Here is an 8,632-nt window from a genome sequence, read left to right as displayed (position 1 = left end):
GGAGCACCAAGTATTGACTAATTTCATATTTCTGACCAGTTTATTTAGTACCAAAGTATTACTCTCCCGCTCACTTTCTGGGCCCCCTTGTACCATGAACTAACTCTTTGATGTTAGCAGGATTGTATGCACAATATAACAAAATAATTTTTTTGTAGTAATGAGCTGATCTTGTAAGAGTTTTTAAATAAGAAAGTTCTGCTTGAATTAGGTATTAATATTAAGTTTCAGTACAGGAAAAATTCATGCCAAATCTAGAATTGTCTTCCATAAAAATGGAATTTTAAATCAAGTTCTTGAATTATGAATCTGCTGTAACAATAGAATGACCTATGTTTTTATAATTTTTAAAATGTTTTCTTCATTATTTAATGTTTATAGAAGATGATTGGTTTCTTTTTCTTGTTCTTTTAAATTTTTTTCCCCTAAAGAATAGATCCATCTTGGAAGTTTATCACAAATGTTGCATTTTATCTTTTTTAATTAGAGAACATATATAGTCTCCTCTTTAGTCTTTGCAGTTCTTTGAACTGCCTTTGAATCAAGATCAGAGACTACAACAAAAGAATTTCCTACTGTACAGTTTTATACCATTCTATGTGAGATGCTTAACATGTTGAAAAACTTAATATTATTCAATATTTGTAGCACTAAAAAGAGAAGAATGTGGGGTTTTGGCTGTCATTTCTCCTCATGTAGTTTGCTGGAGGAAAAATAAACTTTCAGCAACAAACACAATTTACAGAAATAATGTTTTGAAGAAGGGAAAACATTATTATTTTAACATTTCTTGTCATTGTTCAAAGCAAATAATTTGTGTATAGCAAAAAAGATCAAACAGGGAAAATGTGTATCTGAAGAAAATTGTACTCCCATTACTAAAAGTCCAGCGTGGGACCCCTTTCCTGTTGCAGATACTCATTTTCCTTGTCAGCAGCTTAAATATTTTGAGCTCTTGGAGCTCTTCATGCCTTGCATATTTCTTCCTTGTGGTTTTAATTTGCAGGGATCTGGGCTGCTAATGCAAGTGCAGGCTGGCCTGGGCCGGCGCAGGCGGGAGATGAAAGTGGCAGCCTTGCCTCCCGTGGGATGCTCGCCGTGACCTACTTGCAGGGCAGCCAGACATAACACGGGCACCATGTGCTCCATCCCGCCGTCAAAACAAACCATTAAAACCAGCAGCTTAGCGCTGCTTCAGGACCTTCTGGTCTGCAAGTGGTGTCTGACTTTTTTGATCTGCTAACTGATCACAGGTGGATGAAAGAAGATCTCTGAGACAATTAACCATGAATTCGACAGGTTCGCTGTCACAAAGGACAATGGTTAGGGTTTCGCCTAGGAGAGCATTGAAAAAGCAGCATTCAGTGATTGTCATGGCAAAGACAAGGAAGAAAAGCAGAGGATGATAACACGGACAGCTTAACATGCATGTAAAAATTCTGCCCTAAGTGTCACATCCTTCTGATTAAATTCTTGGTTCTATCCTCAGTAATGTTGCATTTCTACAGCATCAAATATTTTATGAAAAATACAAGCACAGATAAAAACAGCTGGGAAAAACATTGTGCATAAAAAACCCACTAGTGATGCCTGGGAAAGTCATCATTTTTCAGTAAATAAAATAGTGATATCATGCTCAATAAGCTTTGTATTTTTTAAAAAAGAATTCCAAACTGACTAGGTTAATAATTAAGATTATTTCTTCTTTGATGCCCTCCATGTGGTCTGATTTTTATACTTTAAAAAGGTTGAGTGAAGCCACTGAGGCAGAGCACCCATGGCACCATTTCCAGAGACACCTAGCTGAAGTTTCTTGCAATGGAATTACAAAATAATTATTATTTATTAGACCATTGTTATTATTATTTCATTATTTTGAGGTGTTATTAATAATTTTGAATAACATCAGAGTATATAATTGCATCCCAGCAGCCACTGAGATAGACAAATTCCATATTCCACATAAAAAAAGTTGTGAGAATTGCTTTTTCTTTCTTGCCATTGACTGTAGACCTTTTCTTTTTTGAAATGGAAAGCTGGTATATGAAGCCAGCAGACAATAGAAATCCATCCCTACTGTATGCTTAAATACTGAACTAATATGTCTTTTTGGAACTCTTTCGTGTGAGAATCGATAGGTTTGGGTGAATAAATGACTGCTGCTACCTGTTGTGGGCAGTGATTTATTGGCAATTTGTGAGAAAGGGAAAGTTGTAAAACACTCCATTTCATGTATTTTTTTTTATTTATAGCTAAAGTAACTGGGAAGAAAAATGTTATTCTCTGGTTTTAAGAACTAAGAATGCATAACACGACATTAACAATAAAAGGGGGGAAAATGCATCAGATAACACAAATCTTCATCTTTTTCACAGAAAATAGAAAATCCCTTCCTCTCCCTCATTGAAAAATCCAGTCCTAAGAGATGCAATTATGTGTGGCATTGGAGAGGCCACATCTCAGCTGATATTCTACAACTGCTGACATATTTGTCTGAGTCCCCTGACACACCTAAATATCTGCTATTTTGACTCATTGTAGAAAGAGTGATTCTCAGACAAAATAAAAAGAGAGGGATTAACTGGCAATTCAACCTGCTCGCAAACGCAGGCAGCTCCTGGCAGCCAGAAGGGTCAGCTGTGTCCCGGGGGGCATCAGGCACAGCATTGCCAGATGAGCAAGGGAGGGGATTGTCCTGCTCTGCTCTGACCTGGGACAGCCTCACCTTCAGTCTTGTGCAGTTTTGGGCACCAGAGGAAAGATAAAGAGCTTTTCCAGAGCATCCAAAGGAGGGCTATGAAGATGGTGAAGGACCTCAAGGAGAAGCTGCATGAGGAGCAGCTGAGGTCACTTGGTCTGGTCAGCCTGGAGAAGAGGAGACTGAGGGAAGACCTCATTGCAGTCTGCAACTTCCTCATGAGGGAAGAGGAGAGGCAGGCACTGAGCTATACTGTAGTGAAAATGGACAGAACCCAAGGGAATGGCCTGAAGTTGTGTCAGGGGAGGTTTAGGCTGGGTATCAGGAAAAGGTTCTTCACCCAGAGGGTGGTTGGGCACTGGAACAGCTCCCCAGGGCAGTGGTCACAGCACCAGCCTGACAGAGTTCAAGAAGCATTTGGACAATGTTCTCAGGCACATGGTGTGACTCCTGGGGATGGTTCTGTGTGGATCCAGGAATTGGACTTGATGATCCTTGTGGATCCCTTCCAACTCAACTGATTCTGTGATTCTGTGTTTCTGTGATTCTATGATTCTTTTTACTGAGATGATTGTACTGAGATAGAAGACTTTGAAGTGTTGTCAATTTTACCAAAAATATCTTACAGCATGTCATTATAATTTCTTTGGGGTCTTTTTGGTATTTAACAAATAAATGGGATTTAAGCTTTTTACTTGTTTAGCCTTTTTTATTATTTTTAAATATAATATAATTATTTTTTCTTTCATTTATCTAATGTAATAGATGCTATAAAGAAAATTCTGTAACATTCATAACAGAGAAAGCCTTGGATGCTTTTTATTCCATGCTTATTTTGGGAAATGGATACCTATTTGTTAGAGTTATTTAGACAGTTAGGCTGTTAACATGTAAATTTTCTACAAGAATGTTCTCTTGATGATGTATGTACAATAACAGAAATGAGATTAATAAAATGAGATTAAGTAAAAATAATGAAAATCACAACATTGTTCTCATTGATACTGATCTCTTTAAGTTTTTGACTTGTAAATATCTCTTGGACTACTCTTTTTGCTTCTGGGACTCCTTTCAAGTCCAAGTATAGTTCCAAGGAAAATAAGTAAAGAAGTCTGTTTAGTTTCCATCATACTTGGCAAGTATAAATTCTGGAGAACTGAAGGTCTGAACCAGAATAACAGCTGTATCGCTCAGTTTTCTCTTTTCCTTAGAATACAATTTAAATTTCAAGGACATAAACAAAAACCTCAAAAAGTTAAATGCAGGTGCTGTTTTGGGTTTTTTGTTTGTTTTGTTTTGTTTTTTAACACTTTTAAGAAACAGCTCCATCGAATCAGTTAGGCTGGAAAAGGCTTTTCAGACCACCACATTCATCTGTTAACTCAGCTCTGCCAAGTCCACTGCTAAGCCATGTCCTTAAGCGCCACATCTACACGTCTTTAAAATACCTCCAGGGATGGTGACTCAACCACGTCCCTGGGCAGCCTGTTCCAATGCCTGACAACTCTTTCTGTGAAAAAATTTTTCCTAATATCCAATCTAAAGCTTCCCTGGCACAACTTGTAGATGAGATATTAGCCAATATTTCCAAAAGATTTAGCTAATTTTCAAGGAAAAAGAGAAAAATAAAAAAAGAAGAAAGGAAAATAGCACAATAAGATCACGGACCAGTAAAACTGTGACACTAGCTATAGTATCCCAAAGTCTTTAAACAAGTGGTAGCTCTGGTAGCCCTGCGCAAACTTCAGTGTCTCACAGGGCTGCTGAGAAATACAGTGTAAATAGTAGAAACGCATGTTTGGTTTTTTTATAATGAAAATAATTCTAAATGAGATACACAGATTGATTTTGCTGTGCTGGTCACTGTAAAGATTTAATCTTCAAAACCTTTATATTTATTGCATTTTGACTAAATCAAAATATGATTTCTGGACAAGCTGAGAGGAAAAGTAATTTAACAATCTAAATATGTTTTGAATAACTTCAGTAATTTTATTGTAATTGCTGTTTAGTGTATATTCCTAAATTGTTCAGACTGCAGCTCATGTATGAAGCTGTATTCAAACACCGTGAGCACAACAAGAAAAACTAAAGAGCACTCAAGTGTATATATGGCATGACAAGCCCTTAGAGAAGTGAGCTTTTTTTTTTTTATTGTCATACAGCATCGTCCTAGATTGCCTTATGTCTTGACTATGCCAACCATTCTGCCTCTCATCTGATTTTCCTCATATTATTATGATGGAATGTGAACCCAGACTTCCTTGTTTTACTGCTTTTAAGTACTAGTGTCAGACACTAATATCTGCTTCTGTTGTTCTAGCCTTTAATTTAGTCTACTGTACAGGAAGTGGCCTATTTAATGTCCTTTCCCTTTTAGTTGACTAAACCTAGCTTGAAATTTCTAAAAGGAAACAGCTGCCCTTTGGTAAAACACAAAAATCACTGGATACATTTCCCTATCCTTCCTGGGACTGAGGACTAGGATAGGTTACTAAACCAGAAACAGACACTTCTTGTGCTAACAGGTGGCTACGCCACAACCTTGCTTCCAAGCAAGATCCACATTTCATTAATGAAAGACAAAATCTTGGCACAACTGACGCCACAAGTTGAATTTCCTAAAGTTTCTGGGAAAACAAAAATTAAAATTGAAGTGAAAGGTCATAAAATGTAGTCTGGATTTTGATTCTACAGTAGTCTTCTCCCTGAATTTCGCAGACTGCACAGTATAATTCCCAGAAAATTTTGTCCTCATCTTCCTTGAGAGCCAAGGTGCACAACAAAAAAGTGCATCAGTGTAAAAGGGAGCTGGCATGCACAGTATCTCTAATGCTTACGGAGAGACCAGAACATCTGGCCTTAACTACTGACCTCTCCCATATTATTTCTTAACTTTGCTATTGGGAATGTCAGCTGCAGTCAGCTCAGGTACTAGACATTTTGTTACTTGTTTTACTCACTACTATCACCACTTTCCAGTGTAATTATCAGAATAATGAGTAGTTCTTCCCAGTGGGGATTGAGATGACAGTGAATGTTCCCTTTTGTCTCCAGTAGCATGAGCCAATGCAGAAAGTGTTTTTGAGAGAGCATATTATGGGGAGGAATAACCTTCCAGTGCTGCTCTGTTACCTGTGTTTTGTAACTGCATTGGGTGGTACATAATCGAGATGGCCTTGCTTTGCCTTGAGCTGTGCATTCATTATGATTTCTTTTAAAGACAGAACTCATCCTATTACACCAACATTTATAACTCTGGTTCATTAAAATAGTTCTAATTCTTCTGTATCCAGAATATCCTTCTGAAGCCTTTACAAAATGTGGCCATGTTTCTGTCAAGATTTCCTGAAATGAAAGGTATCAGTTTTCTAGGAAATATGTTGGCCTCTTGCCTACTCCTTCTCAGCAACAAAGCACGCCACTCTTAGTGTCCTGGTTACCTAGACCTCCTCTCTCCTGGCAAGGGCTGTTGTAGAAGGTGAGCTGAGCTGAGTCAGCATTTTAGTGCCTAGGCACAGTCTCTGAGAGTGGTACCACTATGCTTCTTTTTGACAAAATTGTATATCTATTCTATTTTCTTATTTAACCACATTTTGACAAATGGTAATAATACCCTCATACACAGGATGACTTTTTATTTCAAACCTAATATCAGTGTCAAATTTCATACAACCAGAATCCAAGGAAGCAAGTTTTCTCTACATATATCTGTAATTCTCAGTCAGCTACTGATAATTCAGTAAGGATACTAAGAATAGTTTTTAGTGCAAATTCAGAGTTATATGTTGAATTATTATATCCAATTTGACTTTACTCTTGGATTGGGTTAACACTTGCTTTCCTGCTTGGCCTATTGATAGTGTGGTGTGCTGGGCTGTGGGCAGGGAGGACACCATATCTGCACAGCTTTCTCGAGCACTTCTGCCACTGGGCTGAAGAGTTGAAGACATGCTGGGCTGTAATGGAAAGGCAGGAGTTCCCTAGACTTCTTTTTAGAATGTGGACACAATGAGATATTGATGAGGCAAATTGCCTTGAACTGTAGCAACGTGGGTTTTAGGATTCCATGTGCTCCTTTGTTCCTCTGCTTTGTATACCATTGGTTCATTTTGAAATATGCTCTGCTGTACCCCAAAATCTATTGGTGTGTATTCTCCTGCCCATCTTCCCTTCGTCCTCCTGGGACTGGCTCAGATAGAGCCAGCCCCTGCCCCCTCTCCTTCCCCTTAAAAGGCAGAGCCTGGACCAGCTCGTGGTCTTTGCATCTCTGGGCTGCTAGCATCCACTCCCTGCCTTGTGTCCCTTCCCCCTTCTCCTTCCCTGCAGCCCTTTTCCCGTTACCCCAAATAAACATCCCTAGTAGAACAGAGATGCAGTCCAGTTCTTTCCTATCTCCTATATTCCTGCTGAATTGACGCGGTTAGAAGACTGCCGCCATGCCGCAGAACCTCGGGGGCCGCCCACTCTGGATCCGGTGGGATTTACAAGAACCAGAGACCCGGTCCGGGGCGGAGCCGGCCTGTGCCACCCTCCCGGACTGTGATACAACATTGAACCCTGCAGTAAGTCTCAGTCTCTGGATGAAAAAATATCAGATTCTTTTCTGTGATTGTCTTTTTCCCTTAATAGGCTATCACAAGTCTCTAAAAGATGTTTAGTTCTAATCTTACTCTTTTACCAAAAAAAAATTGGAAACTTACCTGCTCAGCAGAGGTTGGTGAAAATGTATGACTCTTTTAAACATTAACAGGTTTAAGGGTTTTTTTAATTATTGTTGAAATTAGATGATCAGTGAAACCACAACAGACAGGTATTTAGAGAACCACCTGTAGTAAATTCATTCTGGAGAACAGAAATTATAAATGCCAAACATAGCAGGAGATACAGAAATTTTAGAGAATGTCACCAGGTCCCTCGTAACATTTTGGCTACAGAGGTTTTGCATGTGTATTTCACTGCAGAGTAACTTTTCTCAAGGTACATTTACCTTGGTATAGGTCCTTTTTTTTGTGCATAACCACAGTGCATGCCATCAAAACTTTATGCTGGATTGCTACCAACTATATTTTTCCAGGGGTGGCATTTTTGCTTCTGGACTTTTTGACCTTTCTATATTGAATTATTAGGGCAGATAAATATCTATCCACTATTCATAGCACATCTATCTTGCCTGGATGTTTTGGGCAGTTTAAAAATGTTGATAACTGGATGCAATTTCTCACCCAAGACAAAGCAGAGCATTTAATAATTAAATATTTTCAAAAAACCTCAAAAACAAATACATGGGGAGCATTCATAATGCTCAAATTCAGACACCTTATTCAGTCACTGGAACTATCCAAATGGCTACATCAAGTGCAGGAAAAAAAACATGGAGAAAGCAAAGGCTCAAGCTATAATTGTCTCCATTCCTTAATTATTAGTTCACACTGCGCTATTCCAAGTGATAGAGGTGATATTTCTTTCAATGCCTGTGTAGAAATATAAGGCTCTCCAGAGTGTGACTCAGGTGATTTACACAAGAATCACTCTCAACTCTCCAACTGAGATTTCGTAGAATCATAGAACCATGTAATGGTTTTGGTTGGAAGGGATCTTAAAGGTCATCTAGTTCCAACCCCCTTTCCATGGGGGATTGTTTCTGGATGCTGAGAAAAATAACCAAGGAAGATATTGCAGCAAATAAGCAGCTTTACACTGGGAAGTTTCACCACTCACTGTGGATGTACAATCTTGTGTGCAAAGTAGACAAGGTTTTGACAAGTAAAACAGCAGGATGTTTTGACTTAATTTTGGGGGTCTACTTACTTTTCTTCTTACTTTAAAAGAATGGAAGTCAAACCAGAGGATCTCACAATTTTATCTTTGAAATGCTCTTCTAATCAAGTTAATTTGTCATTCATGGCTTCATTGTAACCATGGACTGGAAAG

This window comes from Lichenostomus cassidix, chromosome 1Aa, assembly GCF_008360975.1.
Source record: "Lichenostomus cassidix isolate B80296 chromosome 1Aa, HeHo_3.0, whole genome shotgun sequence".
NCBI lineage: Eukaryota > Metazoa > Chordata > Aves > Passeriformes > Meliphagidae > Lichenostomus > Lichenostomus cassidix.
The sequence above is the reverse complement of the archived record's forward strand: the minus strand, read 5'-3'. Positions refer to the sequence as shown.